The sequence below is a fragment of the Arachis ipaensis genome, chromosome B6 (assembly GCF_059453495.1).
Source record: "Arachis ipaensis isolate K30076 ecotype BB chromosome B6, ASM5945349v1, whole genome shotgun sequence".
Lineage (NCBI taxonomy): Eukaryota > Viridiplantae > Streptophyta > Magnoliopsida > Fabales > Fabaceae > Arachis > Arachis ipaensis.
Window position 1 is genome coordinate 95,567,398 of NC_142441.1, and position 20,980 is coordinate 95,588,377.

General features: G+C 37.0%; 1 non-coding gene across 1 annotated transcript; it reads right to left on the reverse strand.

The window, feature by feature from the left end:
• Positions 1-911: 911 nt before the first annotated feature.
• On the reverse strand, positions 912-1,015 carry LOC148561863 (small nucleolar RNA R71). Its single transcript, XR_015887677.1, has one exon. It is a non-coding gene; the product is annotated as a small nucleolar RNA R71 (small nucleolar RNA).
• Between the last annotated feature and the right edge of the window lie 19,965 nt (positions 1,016-20,980).

The following is a 20,980-nucleotide window of genomic DNA, read 5'->3' on the forward strand; positions in this document are numbered from 1 at the left end:
TCTCTCTCTCTCAAATTTTCGAAAATATCTCCCCACTTTTTCAAAAATTTCTTTTTTATTAACTAATTATTTTTATTTTTTATTTTTGATTTCAAAAAAAAAAAATTACTAACATTTTTCAAAAACCATTTTTCAAAAATCACTAACTCTTTTTCAAAATAATTTTCGAAAATTATCCCTCCCCCATCCTATTCTATTTATTCATTCATATCCTAACATCTCATCTCACATCTCTTCCATCCGTACAGTTGTGCTTCTTCCTTTACATCACATTCTTTGTCCCCCCTCTTTTCTTCCACTCACAAAGGGATCCCTATACTGTGGTATAAAGGATCTCTATTATTATTATTATTTTTCTGTGCCTTCTTCTTTGTCATATGAGCAGGAGCAAGGATAAGAACATTCTTGTGGAAGCAGATCCAGAACCTGAAAGGACTCTGAAGAGAAAATTAAGAGAAGCTAAAATACAACAATCCAGAGATAACCTTTCAGAAATTTTCGAACAGGAAGAGAAGATGGCAGCCGAAAATAATAATAATGTAAGGAAGATGCTTGGTGACTTTACTGCACCTAATTCCAATTTACATGGAAGAAGCATCTCCATTCCTGCCATTGGAGCAAACAACTTTGAGCTGAAACCTCAGTTAGTTTCTCTGATGCAGCAGAACTGCAAGTTTCATGGACTTCCATCTGAAGATCCTTTTCAGTTCTTAACTTAATTCTTGCAGATATGTGATACTGTTAAGACTAATGGAGTAGATCCTGAAGTCTACAGGCTCATGCTTTTCCCTTTTGCTGTAGGAGACAGAGCTAGATTATGGTTAGATTCTCAACCCAAGGACAGCCTGAACTCTTGGGATAAGCTGGTCATGGCTTTCTTAGCCAAGTACTTTCCTCCTCAAAAGCTGAGCAAGCTTAGAGCTGATGTTCAAACCTTCAGACAGAAAGAAGGTGAATCCCTCTATGAAGCTTGGGAAAGATACAAACAGTTGACCAAAAAGTGTCCTTCTGACATGCTCTCAGAATGGACCATCCTGGATATATTCTATGATGGTCTGTCTGAGTTATCTAAGATGTCATTGGATACCTCTGCAGGTGGATCCATTCACCTAAAGAAAACGCCTGCAGAAGCTCAAGAACTCATTGACATGGTTGCTAATAACCAGTTCATGTACACTTCTGAAAGGAATCCTGTAAGCAATGGGACGCCTGTGAAGAAGGGAGTTCTTGAAGTTGATACTCTGAATGCCATATTGGCTCAGAACAAAATATTGACTCAGCAAGTCAATATGATTTCTCAGAATCTGCATGGAATGCAAGCTGTATCCAACAGTACTCAAGAGGCATCTTCTGAAGAAGAAGCTTATGATCCTGAGAACCCTGCAATAGCAGAGGTAAATTACTTAGGTGAACCTTATGGAAACACCTATAACTCAACATGGAGAAATCATCCAAATTTCTCATGGAAGGATCAAAAGCCCCAACAAGGCTTTAATAATGGTGGAAGAAACAGGTTTAGCAATAGCAAGCCATTTCCATCATCAACTCAGCAACAGACAGAGAACTCTGAACAAAATGCTTCTAATTTAGCAAATCTAGTCTCTGATCTATCTAAGGCCACTGTAAGTTTCATGAATGAAACAAGGTCTTCCATTAGAAATCTGGAAGCACAAGTGGGCCAGCTGAGTAAAAGGATCACTGAAATCCCTCCTAGTACTCTCCCAAGCAATACAGAAGAGAACCCAAAAGGAGAGTGCAAGGCCATTGACATAAGCGCCATGGCCGAACCTGTGAGGAGAGGAGAGGATGTGAATCCCAAGGAGGAAGACCTCCTGGGACGTCCAGTGATCAATAAGGAGCTTCCCTCTGAGGAACCAAAGGACTCTGAGGCTCATCTAGAGACCATAGAGATTCCATTGAACCTCCTTATACCCTTCATGAGCTCTGATGAGTATTCCTCTTCAGAAGAGAATGAGGATGTTACAGAAGAGCAAACTGCCAAGTTTCTTGGTGCAATCATGAAGCTAAATGCCAAATTGTTTGGCATTGATGCTTGGAAAGTTGAACCTCCCTTGTTCATCAATGAACTAAGTGATCTGGATCAACTGACATTGCCTCAGAAGAGACAGGATCCTGGAAAGTTCATAATACCCTGTACCATAGGCACCATGATCTTTAAGGCTCTGTGTGACCTTGGTTCAGGAATAAACCTCATGCCCCTCTCCGTAATAGAGTAACTGGGAATCTATGGGGTGCAAGCTGCTAAAATCTCACTAGAGATGGCAGACAGCTCAAGAAGACAGGCTTATGGACAAGTAGAAGATGTATTAGTAAAGGTTGAGGGCCTTTACATACCTACTGATTTCATAGTCCTGGACACTGGAAAGGAAGAGGATGAATCCATCATCCCAGGAAGACCTTTCCTGGCCACAACAAGAGCTATGATTGATGTTGACAGAGGTGAAATAGTCCTTCAATGGAATGAGAACTCCCTTGTATTCAAAACTCAAGGATCTCCCTCTGCAACCATAGAGAGGAAGCTTGAAAAGCTTCTCTCAAAGCAGAGTCAACCAGAGCCCCCACAGTCAAACTCTAAGTTTGGTGTTGGGAGGCCACAACCAAACTCTAAGTTTGGTGTTGAACTCCCATATCCAAACTCTAAGTTTGGTGTTGGAGAGTCTCAACAAAGCTCTGCACATCTGTGAGGCTCCATGAGAGCCCACTGTCAAGCTATTGACATTAAAGAAGCGCTTGTTGGGAGGCAACCCAATGTTTATCTAATTTTTTATTGTTTTTCATATTTTCTTAGGTTCATGATCATGTGGAGTCACAAAATAAATATAAAAATTGAAAACGGAATCAAAAACAGCAGAAGAAAAATCACACCCTGGAGGAGCATCTGTCTGGCGTTCAGCACCAGAACAGAGCATGGTTCTGGCGCTGAACGCCAGAACAGGCATGGTTATGGCGTTCAACGCCAGAAATGGCACACAAATGGGCGTTGAACGCCCAAAATGGCCACCAACCTGGCGCTGAACGCCCAGAGTTGGATACAAAGGCATTTTTACATGCCTAAGGGGTGCAGGGATGTAATTCCTTGAACACCTCAGGATCTGTGGACCCCACAGGATCCACTCAGGATCTGTAGACCCCACAGGATCCCCACCTACCTCCACTCACTTCTTCTCACCACTCTCTTTCACACAACCCCACAAACACTCTTCCCTAAAAAACCCCTCACCAATCACCTCAATCTCTCTTCCCCACTAAACCTTCACCACTCACATCCATCCACTCTTCCCCATAAACCTACCTCATAAACTCCACCTACCTTCAAAATTCAAAACCAATTTCCCACCCAAACCCACCCATATGGCCGAACCATAACCCCCCTCCCTTCCCTATATAAGGCCCTCCACTCTTCTTCAAATTCACACGACACAACCCCTCTATACCCTTCTTGGCCGAACCACATCACCCTCTCCCTCTCCATATTTCTTCTTCTTCTTCTATTCTTTTGTTTATTGCTCGAGGGCGAGCAATATTCTAAGTTTGGTGTGGTAAAAGCATAAGCTTTTTGTTTTTCCATTACCATTGATGGCACCTAAGACCGGAGAATCCTCTAGAAGAGGGAAAGGGAAGACAAAAGCTTCCACATCCGAGTCATGGGAGATGGAAAGATTCATCTCCAAAGCCCATCAAGACCACTTCTATGATGTTGTGGCCAAGAAGAAGGTGATCCCTGAGGTCCCTTTCAAACTCAAAAGAAATGAGTATCCGGAGATCCGGCATGAAATTCAAAGAAGAGGTTGGGAAGTTCTAACAAATCCCATCCAACAAGTCGGCATCCTAATGGTTCAAGAGTTCTATGCCAATGCATGGATCACCAAGAACCATGATCAAAGTAAGAACCCGGATCCAAAGAACTATGTTACAATGGTTCGGGGGAAATACTTAGATTTTAGTCCGGAAAATGTGAGGTTGGCGTTCAACTTGCCAAACATGGAAGAGAACGCAAGCCCCTACACAAGGAGAGTCAACTTTGATCAAAGGTTGGACCAAGTTCTTATGGACATATGTGTAGAAGGAGCTCAATGGAAGGTTGACTCCAAAGGCAAGCCGGTTCAACTAAGAAGATTGGACCTCAAGCCTATAGCTAGAGGATGGTTGGAGTTTATTCAATGCTCAATCATTCCCACTAGCAACCGGTCTGAAGTTACTATAGACCGGGCCATCATGATCCATAGCATCATGATTGGAGAAGAGGTGGAAGTTCATGAGATTATACCTCAAGAACTCTACAAGGTGGCTGACAAGTCCTCCACCATGGCAAGGTTAGCCTTTCCTCACCTCATTTGCCACCTATGCAATTCAGCTGGAATTGACATAGAGGGAGATATCCTCACTAAAGAGGAAAAGCCCATCACTAAGAAAAAGATGGAGCAAGCAAGAGAGCCCACTCATGGAGCGCAAGAGGCGTATGAAGCTCATCACCATGAGATTCCGGAAATGCCTCAAATGCACTTTCCTCCACAAAACTATTGGGAGCACATCAACACCTCCCTAGAAGAATTGAGTTCCAATATGGGACAACTAAGGGTGGAACATCAAGAGCACTCCATCATGCTTCATGAAATAAGAGAAGATCAAAAAGCAATGAAGGAGGAGCAACAAAGACAAGGAAGAGACATAGAAGAGCTCAAGGACATCATTGGTTCCTCAAGAAGGAAACGCCACCATCACTAAGGTGGATTCATTCCTTGTTTTTGCTTTCTCTGTTTTTCGTTTTCTATGTTATGTGCTTATCTATGTTTGTGCCTTCATTACATGATCATTAGTAGTTAGTAACTTTGTCTTAAAGATATGAATGTCCTATGAATCCATCACCTCTCTTAAATGAAAAATGTTTTAATTCAAAAGAACAAGAAGTACATGAGTTTCGAATTTATCCTTGAACTTAGCTTAATTATATTGATGTGGTGACAATGCTTCTTGTTTTCTGAATGTATGCTTGAACAGTGCATAAGTCTTTTGAAGTTGTTGTTTAAGAATGTTAAATATGTTGGCTCTTGAAAGAATGATGACTAGGAGACATGTTATTTGATAATCTGAAAAATCACAAAAATGATTCTTGAAGCAAGAAAAAGCAGCAAAGAACAAAGCTTGCAGAAAAAAAAAATAGAAAGAAAAAGAAAAAGCAAGCAGAAAAAGCCAATAACCCTTAAAACCAAAATGCAAGGGCAAATAAAAAGGATCCCAAGGCTTTGAGCATCAGTGGATAGGAGGGCCTAAAGGAATAAAATCCTGGTCTAAGCGGCTAAACCAAGCTGTCCCTAACCATGTGCTTGTGGCGTGTAGGTGTCAAGTGAAAACTTGAGACTGAGCAGTTAAAGTCAAGGTCCAAAGCAAAAAAAAGAGTGTGCTTAAGAACCCTGGACACCTCTAATTGGGGACTTTAGCAAAGCTGAGTCACAATCTGAAAAGGTTCACCCAGTTATGTGTCTGTGGCATTTATGTATCCGGTGGTAATACTGGAAAACAAAGTGCTTAGGGCCACGGCCAAGACTCATAAAGAAGTTGTGTTCAAGAATCATCATACTGAACTAGGAGAGTCAATAACACTATTCGAAATCTGAAGTTCCTATAGATGCCAATCATTCTGAACCTCAATGGATAAAGTGAGATGCCAAAACTATTCAAGAGGCAAAAAGCTATAAGTCCCACTCATTTAATTATAGCTATGTTTCATTGATAGTTTGGAATTTATAGTATATTCTCTTCTTTTTATGCTATTTGATTTTCAGTTGCTTGGGGACAAGCAACAATTTAAGTTTGGTGTTGTGATGAGCGGATAATTTATACGCTTTTTGACATTGTTTTTAGTATGTTTTTAGTAGGATCTAGTCACTTTTAGGGATGTTTTCATTAGTTTTTATGTTAAATTCACATTTCTGGACTTTACTATGAGTTTGTGTGTTTTTCTGTGATTTCAGGTATTTTCTGGCTGAAATTGAGGGACTTGAGCAGAAATCAGATTCAGAGGTTGAAAAAGGACTGCTGATGCTGTTGGATTCTGACCTCCCTGCACTCAAAGTGGATTTTCTGGAGCTACAGAACTCGAAATGGCGCGCTTTTAATTGCGTTGGAAAGTAGACATCCAGGGCTTTCCAGCAATATATAATAGTCTATACTTTGGCCAAGAATTGACGACGTAAACTGGCGTTCAACGCCAGCCTTCTGCCCAAATCTGGCGTCCAGCGCCAAAAAAGGATCCAAAACCAGAGTTGAACGCCCAAACTGGCACAGAAACTGGCGTTCAACTCCACAAATGGCCTCTGCACGTGCAACACTTAAGCTCAGCCCAAACACACACCAAGTGGGCCCCGGAAGTGGATTTATGCATCAATTACTTACTCATGTAAACCCTAGTGACTAGTTTATTATAAATAGGACCTTTTACTAGTCTTTTTGACCATCTTTGGTCTCAGTTTTAATCCATTGTTCATCTTAGGAGACTATTGATCACGTTTTAGGGGGCTGGCCATCTCGGCCATGCCTGAACCTTCACTTATGTATTTTTAACGGTAGAGTTTCTACACTCCATAGATTAAGGTGTGGAGCTCTGCTGTTCCTCAAAGATTAATGCAAGTACTACTGTTTTCTATTCAATTCTTCTTATTTCTCTTCTAAGATATCCATTCGCACCCAAGAACGTGATGAAGGTGATGATTATGTGTGACGCTCATCATCCTTCTCCCTTATGAACGCGTGCCTGACAAACACTTCTGTTCTACATGAATTAAGCTAGAATGAATATCTCTTAGATCTCCTAACCAGAATCTTCGTGGCATAAGCTAGAATGATGGTGGCATTCAAGAGAATCCGGAAAGTCTAAACCTTGTCTGTGGTATTCCGAGTAGGATTCTATGATTGAATGACTGTGACGAGCTCCTAACTCGCGATTGCAGGGCGTTAGTGACAGACGCAAAAGGATAGTAAATCCTATTCCAGCATGATCAAGAACCGACAGATGAATAGCCGTGCCGTGACAGGGTGCGTGAGCATATTATTCACTGAGAGGATAAGATGAAGCCATTGGCAAGGGTGATGCCTCCAGACGATTAGCCGTGCCATGACAGGGCATTGGATCATTTTCCCGAGAGATGACCGAAAGTAGCCATTGACAGTGGTGATGTATCACATAAAGCCAGCCATGGAAAGGAGTAAGACTGACTGGATGAAGATAGCAGGAAAGCAGAGGTTCAGATGAACGAAAAGCATCTCCATTCGCTTATCTGAAATTCTCACCAATGAATTACATAAGTATCTCTATCCCTATTCTATTATTTATTATTCGAAAACTCCATGATTATTTTATATCCGCCTGACTGAGATTTACAAGGTGACCATAGCTTGCTTCATACCAACAATCTCCGTGGAATTCGACCCTTACTCACGTAAGGTATTACTTGGACGACCCAGTGCACTTGCTGGTTAGTTGTATCGAAGTTGTGACAATTATGAATTAAGATCAGAGCACCAAGCTTTGGAGCCAGTACCAGGATTTGTTCGAGCCTGGAGATCACAATTTCGTGCACCATTAATCTCAAATCAAAAGTTCTAATCAACTCACTAATTGAATTAGCAAGAGATTAGAGTATTTGAAAATGATATTAACTAACAACTCTAGATCACTAACGTAAGTTGGGTTTTCATGACAAAAGATTCCCTAATTACTCTTTCCAAGCCAAGAATGCTCAAAATCTACTCTAACATCCAACCAAGCATTTTGTCAAACACTTGGAAGGCATAAAAGGAAAGCATAATAAATGACAAGAAATAGTAAAATCTACCAACTACCAATTGCAAGGAAAGTAAGATCACAACTCAAATCAACTATAAAAGAACATCAAAGCTTAAATTGCATTAAAGAAAAGATCCAAATCCAACATGAGTTCATCATCACAAAGGAGAGAAAAACGAGAAATTAACACTACAAATCATGAGAATGAAAGAGTAGAGGCAAGAATTCATAAAAGAAATAAGATGAAAACATGTAATTGCACCTATATCTAGAAGAGATTATCCTAACCTAATTCTAGAGAGAAGAGGGAGCTTCTCTCTCTAGAAACTGACCTACATGATGCCAAAACTACAAATAATTGCTCCCCCTTGCCCAAGCTTGAGTTCTGCATGAAATAGCATTAGAAATGAGTTGGATTGGGCCCAAAAATCTCTACAAATCGCTGGCCACGATTTCACTTTAGTGAATCACGTGCTCCATCGGCGCGCACACATATAGTGCATGTGCACGTCTCTAAACGCGAAGCAACTATGAAAAATTTATATCATTTTGAAGCCCCGGATGTTAGCTTTCCAATGAAACTAGAACCGACTCATTTGGACTTCTGTAGCTCAAGTTATGGTTGATTGAGTGCGAAGAGGTCAGGCTTGACAGCTTTACAGTTCCTTCATTTCTTCATGAGTTCTCCCACTTTGCATGCTTTTCTCCTCACTTCTTCCATCCAATACTTGCCTTATGAACCTGAAATCACTCAACAAACACATCAAGGCATCGAATGGAATTAAAGTGATTTAAAATCACCAATTTAAGGGCCTAAAAAGCATGTTTTTACACTTAAGCACAAATCAATGGAGAATTACAAAACCATGCTGTTTCATTGAATAAATGTGGGAAAAGATGATAAAATCCCCCAAATTAAGTACAAGATAAACCATAAAATTGGGGTTTATCATTCGTCAAAAGTAAGTACCTGTCTCCGAAGGGGCCATTCAGAGAGTATTGGATCTTCCACCTAGCCCAGAGGGGTTGGACACTTGCCAAGAGGCCTCTCTCAAGTGCCAGAGATACCAGTTTGACTGGAATAGCGTCCTTAGAGTCATAACACAACCTGGCAGCACATGGATCTATGGACAACATCAGACTCGACCTAAGAGCATCTCAGCTCCTGCACTTACCTTGGAGGCTCGCGTGTGGGCACAGATTATGTCCCACTATGTCTTTCCGAGCACTCACGAGTCCACCTTCACTGCGGACATGGCTGTTCTCATCTGGTGCATTCATACAGAGCAACCCATTAACTTACCAAGACACATCCGGCAGGCCATGGGACACATGCAGATTGCGGGCAACTTACCTTTTCCCACATTGGTTTCAGATCTTGTCTCTACAGCAGGAGTCTCCTATAGGGCTGGGGATACCAAAGCCATGATCCCAAGGGCTGATCAGTATGTCCCGAATGGAAAGTATACCAGACCCCCAGTACCCTCTACTAGCCGACATCCCAGCCCGTCTTTAGACACTCCTCCCACTTTCGCCCCACCATCACCCACACCTCCTACACCACCCACTACTCAGATGTTCCTTCAGATCCTTCAGAGGTTAGACCGGCAAGACTGGCAGATGGAGCAAGTGGAGCACCACAACAAGTGCTGATACAACTATCTGAAGGAGCTCATTGTTAGTACTCACCCACCTCCGGAAGAAAGGGATACCCCAGACTCCACTTCACCTACCAGCACGGGTAGCCATAACGAGTCCGACAGTGGGGGCGATGCTACCAGCCCCACCTTTCTCCATACTGATGGCACGGAGGATCGTGCCAAGCCTTAAGTGTGGGGAGGTCAGTACCTGACTTCCGGAGGTAATCTCTATCTCTCTTAACACCAATATGTTATTTCTCTTTTATTAGATAGGATAGATTGCTTGCATGTATGTTCTGCTTCGTTGAAGCAATGAGTTTCTTTTCAAGACACTATTTTATGGTATTTCACTAATTCAAATTAAAATTTGTGTTAAACTTGTTTGAAGATTGTAATTTGTAACATGGTTTATAGCTAAGAACACACAACCTGTGAGATTTTGAGCTTAATTATATGGTTACATTATTTAACCATGATTTTTATTCTTGTGTGTTTTTTTCTCTATGATTGTAATCTATGGTTTGTTCCATTATATATGTCCATTGTCTAGTGTATATTCATGCATACATGTGATTGAGGCCATCATTTGATATTAGCTCACTTATCCCAAATAGCCTACCATTACATTTACCTTTGTTTGCTACTTTGAGCCTTTTCAATCCCCATTTATTCTTTATATTACCACATCACTAGCCTTAAGCAAAAAAAATTAATTATCCCATTTGAATCTTTGGTTAGCTTAAGATAGAAATTGTGTGTCAACTAAGTGTGGGGAATTATGGAAACTTGGGTTAATGAGAATGTATCTTGTTTTTATTGACAAATTTTGATAATTTGGGTGCTTGCTCATGTGAAACTATAAAAACCACATGCATTGATATACTATGTTTTTAAAAAAAATAAAAAAAATAAAAAAAATATTATAAATAAATAAATAGGGGACAAAATTACCCCAATGTTAAGTCCAATAAAAAGATCAATGCATATGTGATGAAATTAAAGAAAATTTGATACATGAGTATGTGAAATATACAAAAGTGAGATTATGGGTAGCTAGACATGATTTTACAATTATATAGAGTGTGTGTGTGTAAGTGAAAACTTAGGTTAGTCAAAGATTCAAATTATAGCTCACTTGGCCATACATATATCCTCACCCTTACCTTAGCCCCATTACAACCTTGAAAAGATCTCATGATATTTGCATTGGTACACTAGATATTTGTTGATTGGTTAGATGAAGAACAAAGCTTTAGAAAGCATGACTAGAGGAGATTAGAGTGGGTTAACCCTAGACACTTGAGCGATTAGAGTGCATATACACTTCCAGTTTAGCATGAGGACATGCTAATGTTTAAGTGTGGGGAGATGGATAAACCACTATTTTATGGTTTATTTTGTGCTAAATTGAGTGATTTTTATCAGTTCTTTGCACACTTATTCATACAAATTGCATGGTTTTATAAATCCTCCCTAATTTTGTTCCATGATTGAAAACTTGCTTCCCAAGCCCTTAATTTGTCAATTTTTAATTCTCCTTTATACCATTCAATGCCATGATCCGTGTGTTAAGTGTTTTCAGGCTTTATAGGGCAGGAATGGCTTAGAAGATGGAAAGGAAGTATGCAAAAGTGGAAGGAACACAAGAAACAAAGGAGCTGACCAGCGAGGATCGACGCGCACACATGGCTCACGTGTGTGCGTGACTTGGAGCTTTTCACAGCGACGCGTACGCGTAACTGACGCGTACGCGTGACACACGCAGAAGACCATCGACGCGTATGCGTGACTGATGCGTACGCGTGATGTGCGTAATGTGTTGTAACTGCAGAAGAAGCTGGGGGCGATTTTGGGCTGAGTTTAGACCCAGTTTTTGGTCCAAAAACACAGACTAGAGCAGGGGGAAAAAAGAGACTCAAGAGATATTCATATTCACTTAGTTTTTAGTTTTAGTTTTGAATCTTAGGGAGAAAATACTACTTCCTCTAGAGTTCTTCACATTCTTAGATTTATAGTTTATGCTTTTGGATTGGATCTTGAGAGAATTACTACCTCCGTTTGAAGTCTCTATCATTACAGTTCGCTTTCTTATTCCCTTACTCTTTTATTTTCCATTCAGTTTGTTCAGAGTTCCATATGGATATCTTTGATTTTGGAAATTATTAATGCAAGAGTTATTTTTACATTTAATTTCATTATTGGTTTGAATATCATTTTTCCTTAATTTATTATTTCAAAAACATTGCTTTTTTACTAAATTAATTTTAATTACCATGTCTCTTTTCTACTCCCTTTACATGTCTGTGAAAATGGCATCCATGTCAATGGAGTAGGCTCCCAACTTGACTTTGGAGTAGATTAATAAGAGACCCTTGAGTTGGAATACTCAAGTGTTAATTTGTAATTGGAAGTTGTTGGCTGACTCTCTAGTCACTAACTCTAATCATTCCCTGGGAAGGGATTAGGACTTGTGAATCAGAGTTGGTTCAGTTACTTGGCTTTCCCTTATTAGGTAAAGGATAACTAAGTAGAAGCAACAACCTATTACTATTATACTTGGAAAAATCAACAAGGATAGAACCTCCAATTAATCTTCTCCTAGTCAAAGCTTTTTATTTTAAATATATAAAACCTCTTGTAAATTTTTATTGCTTTAATTTATAATCATTTATTTTACCATTTTCCAACTCTAAAATTTCTCAGAAAATTTATGACCAATAAATTGCACTCTTTTGTCAACTCGTTGAGAGACGACCTGAAAATTCTACTCCCAGTATTTTATTCTTAAATTGTGACAACTCTTTCTAAATTGATAAGTGGAATTTTTGTCGGTAAAGAACTGTACTTGCAACGCAGCTTTTATTAATATTTTCTTAACGGTAATTTTTCGCCCATCAATTTTGGGGTGCCGTTGCCAGGGAGTTGCAACAGTGTGCTAAATTATTGGTTGGTGTAAATATTTTTTTAAATTTACATATTTGTATATTTCATTTTACTTTATTTTGAAAATTTTTTCGAAAATTAGAGAGAAGAAGTAAAATAAAGATTTTGAAATTCAAATTTGAAAGAAAGAAGAAACTAACAAAATACTAAACCTTTTAAAATTTGAATTTAAAATAAAGATAAGTTAAGATAATAAAATTTAAAAATCAAAGAAAAAGATAAGGTAAAGATCAAAGATAAAGAAAGATAAATAAGATATGATTAAAGAAAATTAATTTAAACAAAAATATCACTAGTGGGACACCAAACTTAAAAATTTAAACTAAGATCAGAAAAAGACTCAAGAATTTCAGAAAATTTAAAAAGAAAAGGTTTTTTTTCGATATTATTTTTTTTTTTAGAAAAGGAAAGATAAATACTATAAAGACACCAAACTTAAAATTTAAAATTAAATCAAAATAAAATAACAAAAATAACACCAAAAGGAAAGGCACCAAAAGAATACCAAAAAACACTAAACTTAAAAATTTTGAAATCAAATAAGAGATAATAACAAAAAAATTCGAACAAAAAAAAAAAAGCAAACAAGATCAATTTTCGAAAATCAAGAAAAACAATAATTAAACAAAAACTACTAAGAAACACCAAACTTAAAATTTTGAAAGTAAGAGAAAATTAATGATGAAAATTTTGAAAGAAAAACAGAGAAATAAGTAAACCTCAAAAGTTAGAAACTCAAAAGAAAATACATTGTCAAAAACTAATAAAAGTACCTGATCTAAGCAACAAGACAACCAGTAGTTGTCAATCACGAGCAATTCCCGGCAACGATGCCAAAAACTTGGTGTGCAAAAATTAAACTCGCACAACTTCACTGGCAAGTGTACCGAGTCGTCTAAGTAATACCTCAGGTGAGTGAGGGTCGATCCCACGAGAATTGTTGGATTCGCAAGCAATAATTGTCTTGTGTAATGACCCACAATTTTAAAAATATAAATATAAATAAGTTAAAATTTATTTTTATAAATTAGAGTCCCTTATTTTTAGAAATTACTTCATTATAAGTAATTAAATTAATTTTATAACTATTTGAATTTAATGAAATTCATAATATATATATATATATATATATATATATATAATTAAAACTATAATTCTAGTAATTTATAAGTAATGAAAATTATATGTATATTTTAATTTGAGTAATTGATATTTTTAATTTAAAAATAGAGTTTTGTTAATAATATTATTATCGAGTTTGATATCCGCCGATATGAGCAAATATCGATACCCTTTGATGAGTTTAGCTTCACTAATACTTTATCGTATATCTTTTACTTTTAAGTTACTAATGTCATTTATATTAGTAACTCATATATATTTAACTCTAAAATAATCTAGACAAAAAAAATTACTCATATACTATTAGTTATCGATTTATCATTGTTATTGTTATTATTATTGTTATTATTATGATTATATTATCATTATTATATTATTATTTGGTTACATTTAACAAACGTAATGGGAGAAAAAGAAAGAAAGCCATGGTGGCTTGTATGCATATATGTGTATATACATAATATGACACATGTTTCCTCATTTCCATTAATCATCACCTATGCTTCATTTATTTCTTCCTTCTTCACCGAACTAAGCAAAGGAAAAAGAGACAAGTAACCGTGGGAAGAAAAAGAAAGAAAATCGGGAGAGAACGTGAATGGCATGAAAACATATATCTTTTGACCTCGATATTTTGAGATCCATAACTCCAATAAAAAATCTAATCCGATAAAAGTGTTTATATTTTTTTCCTCTACGTATTGACATCACTTTTATTCAGTAGAAGTTGACAGTGACATAGCTCTCCTTCTCTTGGAATTCGGTTAATTGAAATTCTAGTTGGTACAGGTGATTTTTGATGTTTTCTTCTTCAGCAGCTCGATCAAAAAGCTTCTTCGAAGCTTCCATTATTTTGATTTAGTACGGAGGTAGAGTTTGGTAACTTTATAATAATTAAATATGAATTTGATAAGTGAATGTTGATTTGGTTAATTATTATTTGAGTTTGAATGAGTTTATGTTGAATTATTATTGTTGCTTGTGATTTGATGGTTTGGCTATGAGGAATAATTTACCTGTGATTATTTTAATAGTTTTGGGACTGTTGTAATGTGTTATTTTGAGGAAATTGATGAGATTTGGTGATTAGAAGATTGAATAAAAAACTGTGAGAAATCGGTAACTGTAAAACTCAAAAACAGACTTAAAAATCAAGCAGAAAACTTGAAAAATTTTGGAAATAGAGTTCAGTCCTTTGGTAAAGTTATAATCAAGAAAAATAAGATTTATATTTGAGATTGAAATAGTAATTTAAATAAAACTGAAGTTAGTTTTGTAATTATATACGTTTTGGGATATTTTAAGTAATAATTAAGAAATTTAGCGGTAAAATGAGTATTTTATAAAAGATATAAAGTTATTTTGGTAATTATATTATATGTAAGAGTATTTTAATAAATTATAAAATATGTTGGGATAAAAATATAAATATTTTAGAAAGCTCAAATATTTAGAATAATTTATAAAAGTTTAATAATAAAGCTTAACTTATAAGTTTTGAGTAATAAAAAAAATTATTATTGTTGTTATTAATTTATTAAGATTATTATCAATGTATTTTTGAAATGTATTATACATTAGTAATTTGTATTATAACAGAATAGAAGAGTTAAATAGTAACTTACTTAAAAGCTGTAGAAAGACGAACCTAAGTTGAGAATCTTATGATTCACTCTTCATAAAACATCTAGGGAGAGATGAGGGAAAAGTGTGAAGATGATTTCTGGTATTAAAACAAGAAAAATAAAAGAAGAAGAAAAAAAAGGATTAAAAGAATCTAAAGAACCTCTGTCACAGGAGAGTAGAGAGCAGGAACAAAAGAAACGAAAGAACGAGTGAAATGAAAAGGAGATAAATAGAAGTATTATTTGGAATTGAGAACGAGCTGAGATAATTGTTTACTTGCTGAAAACGAGCAGAGATATGGTAGTGAGTCTACCAAGATTTACTTTCCAGATATACATCGGCCAATCCAGGGGATGGTCGCACTTGTAAGACGGAGGTTGCTTATAGAGGTTATCAATACATACATTGACCGGAAAGAGCCTCACCTATAAGACCGAGGTTGCTTACAGAGGTTATGTTTGTATACATCGGCTCAAGAGAGTCGCACCTGTAACATAGAGGTTGCTTACAGAGGTTATGACACTGGAAACCATACTCAGACAAAGGTTGCTGAGTTACGTCGGGAGTAGGTCGAAACCGACAGATGAGCTCATTACCTGCAGTAGGGGATAGACATGTGTAAGAATCGCGATTAACTAACCGATTAATTAAATAATTAAATTGCCCAAATTAGGTTTCGAAAGCTTAGAATGAGAATTAGGAGATTTAAAAATGGTTTTTGGATTCAGTAGATTTTTCTAATTCAGAAAATGTAATTTTCTACAAAAAATAGCATAAAAATTTAAACCGGTAAATGAACTAGCAGAACCGATTTAAGTATGTTCGATACTGTATGAGAATAATTAAAAATAGTAGAAAACCTTAGAAAAATATTTAAAGTTGAAAAGCGGGCGTTAATTTTAAAGGTTTGGCCCGAAATTGGGTCGAACGGACCAAAAATGCTAACGGGTAGGACCGGGCCCAAGTTAGGCCCAAGCCCAACATATAAAACCTTCTTTAATGAGCCATCAGCTCATTCACCACACTCATAAACACAAAACACAGCTGCAAGAGTGAAGTGAGAGGGGAGAGCTAAAACACTATTCACTCTCTTCTTCAATCCATCATATCTCGAGTTACGGTGCTTTGATTCGCATGCCATCCGCGGCTACGCAAAGCTCTCGCCGAGTCCGTCACTTCTAGCTAAGTATTGTGGTAAGAATTTCAAAATTTCCTGTCCTGTTTCAAGCCCTTGTGAAATTTGAAAATTTGGTTTTGGTTTTGAGTGAAGTTTTGTGATTTTGGGTGTTTAGGTACACTCTAGCCTTTGGTTCCTATTGGGTTTGACCCAATCAATCCTGAGTAAGGTGAGTTTATTCTTAACCCTTGTGAAATTATAATTATAATAAACCCTAGGTTGATTAGCTATGAATTATGGCTATATAGCTTGAATTGGTGTTATATGGAGAATGTTGGTGACTTGAAAGTGGACTTGGTGGCTTGATTGAGTTTGAGAGTTTGTGGAAGCTTGGTGGAGGTCAATTTGGTGATTTAGTGCATATTGGGAATCGGTCAAGGTACGATTTTGGTTTTCTCTATGTAATATGTAATATTTCTAGACACTTAGGCTAATGACCCATAGGATAGGATTGGATTATTTTGATGGATATTGGTATTGATGTTGATAAATGATGTTGGATGTTGAAATTGAAGTTGATTTCTCATGATTAGTAGTGATTGAATGATGATTGATGAGTTTGTATGTGAGAAATTGTTTAAAGCGATATAATTGATAATTGGGTTTGAGAATTTGATGATATGAGTGGTGGAATGTGATACACATGGTAAGAACTGATGTGAGTTAAAGTTGGTGTGGTTTTGGTTTGGTTTTGGTTGAAAGATTTGGTAAGTTGAGAATTTAGTGAACCTTGGGTAAAAATGTATTTTTGATGAACTTCAACGGATTATATCTTGAGCTACCGTTTTTGAAATGGAATAAATTTTATATCAAATCAAAGATAATTTAAAGAGCTTTAAAACGGTATCAATTTTGTAGAAATCCGAATTTTGTATAGAAAGATATGATCGTTGAAAGTTGGTGTCTGAAATCTGAATTCTGTGAATGTTGCAGAATTTGGAATATCTGGTTTGTCTGCGCACACACACGCTGTCTATTTTTGAAAGTGTGCGCACGCACACTTGGAAGGTGCATTCTGTTGAGGGCGTTCACACGCATCGTGGGTATGAGCAGAATGGAAATTTTTACTCCCTGTACATACGCACACCTCTATGCGTACGCACACTTCTTAAACATCTTTCTGGGCGTGCGTACGCACACCCCTATCCGTACGCACACTGCCCTATTTTTCAATAAAAACCTTGTTTTCAAATGTTTCCCCTTCCCGGCAAGCTTGTAAACTTTTGTGACACTTATATAAGACTCTTTGGCTTGTTTTTGGATGTCAAAACCTAGAAAAGGTTCTAGGCGATCAAACTCGGTATTTCTGGTAAAAGTTAGAAAATGGAAGCTTAGGTTTCTGGAGAGCTGAGGATGGTTTTAGCTAAGTGAAAAGGCGGCGTATGGTATTGGTGATTATTGATAATGAATTGTGAAAGTGGTAAACTGAAGAGTTCTAAAAGAATTGTGAAAGTAGTGAACTAATGGGTTCAGAATAGAAATTATGAATTGACAGTGGTTGAGATGAGTTTGGGACTCAGAATGGAAATTATGACTTGACAGTGGTTGAGATGAGTCTAGGACTCGGAATGCAATGATGAATTATTGATATACTGAAAAATAACTTTCTGAAAACTACTGGATTACTGTTATATACTGAGAATTGTTAAGACGCTATGTGCCTGGCAGGGACGGCAAGTTAATCCTGCCTATCGAGGTTGCAGCGGTGGCGTAACGACGGTAGGTTTATCCCGCTTACGCTGAGATGTGAGGTCTGTGGCAAGAGTATCCCGCTCGCATCCCTTCAGAATCACTAGAGTGTGCAGGCACTGACATCCTGGATGGTGTTTCGGGCACCATATCTCGGGGGTTCCCATTATTAGACCGAAGGGTGACATCTCCATGGAGGTGTGTCGGGTTGGCAGTTAAACCGACAATATGATATCACAGCCAATAGGATAGGCATTCATCTGTGCATCTTTTATCTATTTGCTTGCTTTGCCGACTTGTATTGCTTGCCTACTTGTATAACATGCCTAATTTCCTATTTGAATTACTTGACATATATGCTTATACGTGTGCTTTGCTTGCATTGTATCAATTGTGTATTCTACTGGATTCAGGAGGTTCGGAAGCCGGTGGCGATGGGATCGCATGGAGGATGGGTTGGTGAAGGCTGTGGGACAGCGGAGGCTTGTTAGTTTAGAAATCCACTAAGTTAGATTACCCTTTATTATTATGGTTTTAAGATATGTTTTAAAGTTTTAGTTATGCTTTAAGTTGAATCTCATCATGGATATGAAGCTCTAGGATTGCCTCTGGCGTCTAGGAGTCTTATATCTTACATTACTGGGCACTGTTACCATACTGAGAACCTCCAGTTCTTATACCATATTCTATTATTATTTTTCAGATGTAGATCACAATCCACCTCGGTGAGTTGCTTGGTGGTGACAGAGTGGAGGATCTCTATCCTGTTTTGAAGTCATTTTAATTATTTTGTTTAAGATCTCTCACTTTTGTATTTATTTTTCCTAGCGGCATACTTTGAGAGGAAAATTTGTATAAGCTATTTTGCTTTCTAAACTCTGTATGTCTGTATATAACTAGCTGGCATAAACTCTGCGAGCGGCAGCTAGATCCTTATAGTTTGATATATATATATGTGTGTGTGTGTGTGTGTGTGTGTGTGTGTGTGTGTGTGTGTGTGTGTGTGTGTGTGTGTTGATATCTATACGTATATCTTGTGTCTCGTTTAGTGTAGCTTTGTGAGAGCGTTTTGCGCTTTTTGAAATCTGTTTTTGAGCTTAAATCCTTCATCGGGATTTTAGAATATATTATTTCCTTCTATTTAAATATGTATAAGATTTAGAATTGTCGTAACCTTTGATTAACCTTTGCTTTACGACGCGAGATACGACTTAGGGTAATTAGGGTGTTACAACATGCATCATACTTGTTTGTGCATATTTATTTGTGAGTGTATTTTCTGTAATTGTGGGTGTGCTAAATGATTGTTGGAATTCTGTGTTCTTTAATTGTTGAACTAGATGGTACCTTGTTGATTGTTATTGCTGACCAAGTATATATAAAATGAACAAAACTTCTAATCCCGACCCTACTAAGAACTTTCCAGTTCTTACCCCCTATTTTCACCCTTTCAGCTACATGTGCAAAGGTTTAAGGGCAGAACTACAAGAGCATAGAAGATTATGTTTACAAGTTGAGTTGTTAGATTTTATTTTTCCCTCATCGTTTATTGTTTTTAGTTCTTAGAGGGAATAGGACGTGTATTTTGAGAATCTTGAAATAAGTCTATATATATATATATATATATATATATATATATATATATATATATATATATATATATATACATATATCTTTGTGATTAAGTGATTAAAAATAAAAAACTTTCCGTTTTCTTAATTAAGGATTTCGGTTCGTATTCGCAAAGGCTCAATATTAAATAAATATAGTATGAAATTAAAGGAGTAGAGGTAGGTGACACCCGGACTTTTAGTGCGATCATGAGGTGCTAAAAGTTAGGGTATTACATCTTGCAGAACTTAGTCAGGCAAATAGAAAAAGAGTTATTGTTGTTGAATTCACATAAAACAAGAAAGTAAAGAATAACAATTAAAGATTGGTAAAGTGATAATATATGGAAGCAGTTAAGGTCTCAGAGATGCTTATCTTTCTGGATTAATACTTCGTACGAACTATTTTAAGAATAAGTGATTCATTCCATGGCAAACCATAAGTGATTAAAACCTAAAGTCTTAGCGAGTTAATCTCCCCAGATCTTACTAAAATGCCACAGACAAGGTCAATTCTTTTCAGATCAGAGGGTGAAGTTCAGAAATCTAGTTTAGTGCCACAAAAACCTTAATTACACCAAAACTAACTGGATTTCATGTCACATATCCCAATCAGCCGTAGGTAACCCTTAGTTTAGGAGGAGTGTTTTCAAACTCTAGACCAAGCGAGATAGCTCTGTCGAGAATCACAAGTGCTCATGTAGAATGAGGGTCATACTGTCGTTCCACCCTAGATTCATAAGATTAAGAACGAAAACAGCACCTTATAATTGAATCAGACATTAATTAGAATAGAAGAGTAATAAGACTAATCCATAGAAATAAGTAGAGCTCCTAATCTTAACTAGGAGGTTTAGTTACTCACACTTTACAGAAAAATAGAATAAAAGTAAAAGAAGATCTTAAGTTAATTGCACTCTTAACCTAAGTGATCTACTCTTTAAATAGTAAATACTAACCCTAAAAGATGTTAATTTTAATTTGAGGCCCACTTGGTGAATGTTTGGGTTGATGCCTGGCATTCAATTTGGAATCTAGGCATTGAATGCGGAGAAGGGGGTGAATTTGCTGGCTTCTGATCCCTGGCTGGCATTGAATGCCAGTTTTGGGCGTTCAACTTGGGAGGTTAGCCCTTCTCGGGCGTTAAACGCCAAGTGTGAGTGTTTAATGCCAGTTTTGGTAGTTATTCTGGATAAGAAGTATAGACTATTATATATCGTTGGAAAGCTCTGAAAGTTAGATTTCTAACACCATTAAAAACACGTCAATTAGATCTCTATAGCTCAAGATATGCTCGTTGGAATGTACGGAGGTCAGGTTTGATAGCATCTGCTATCCTTTCTTTGTCTCTGAACAAGATTCTACCAAA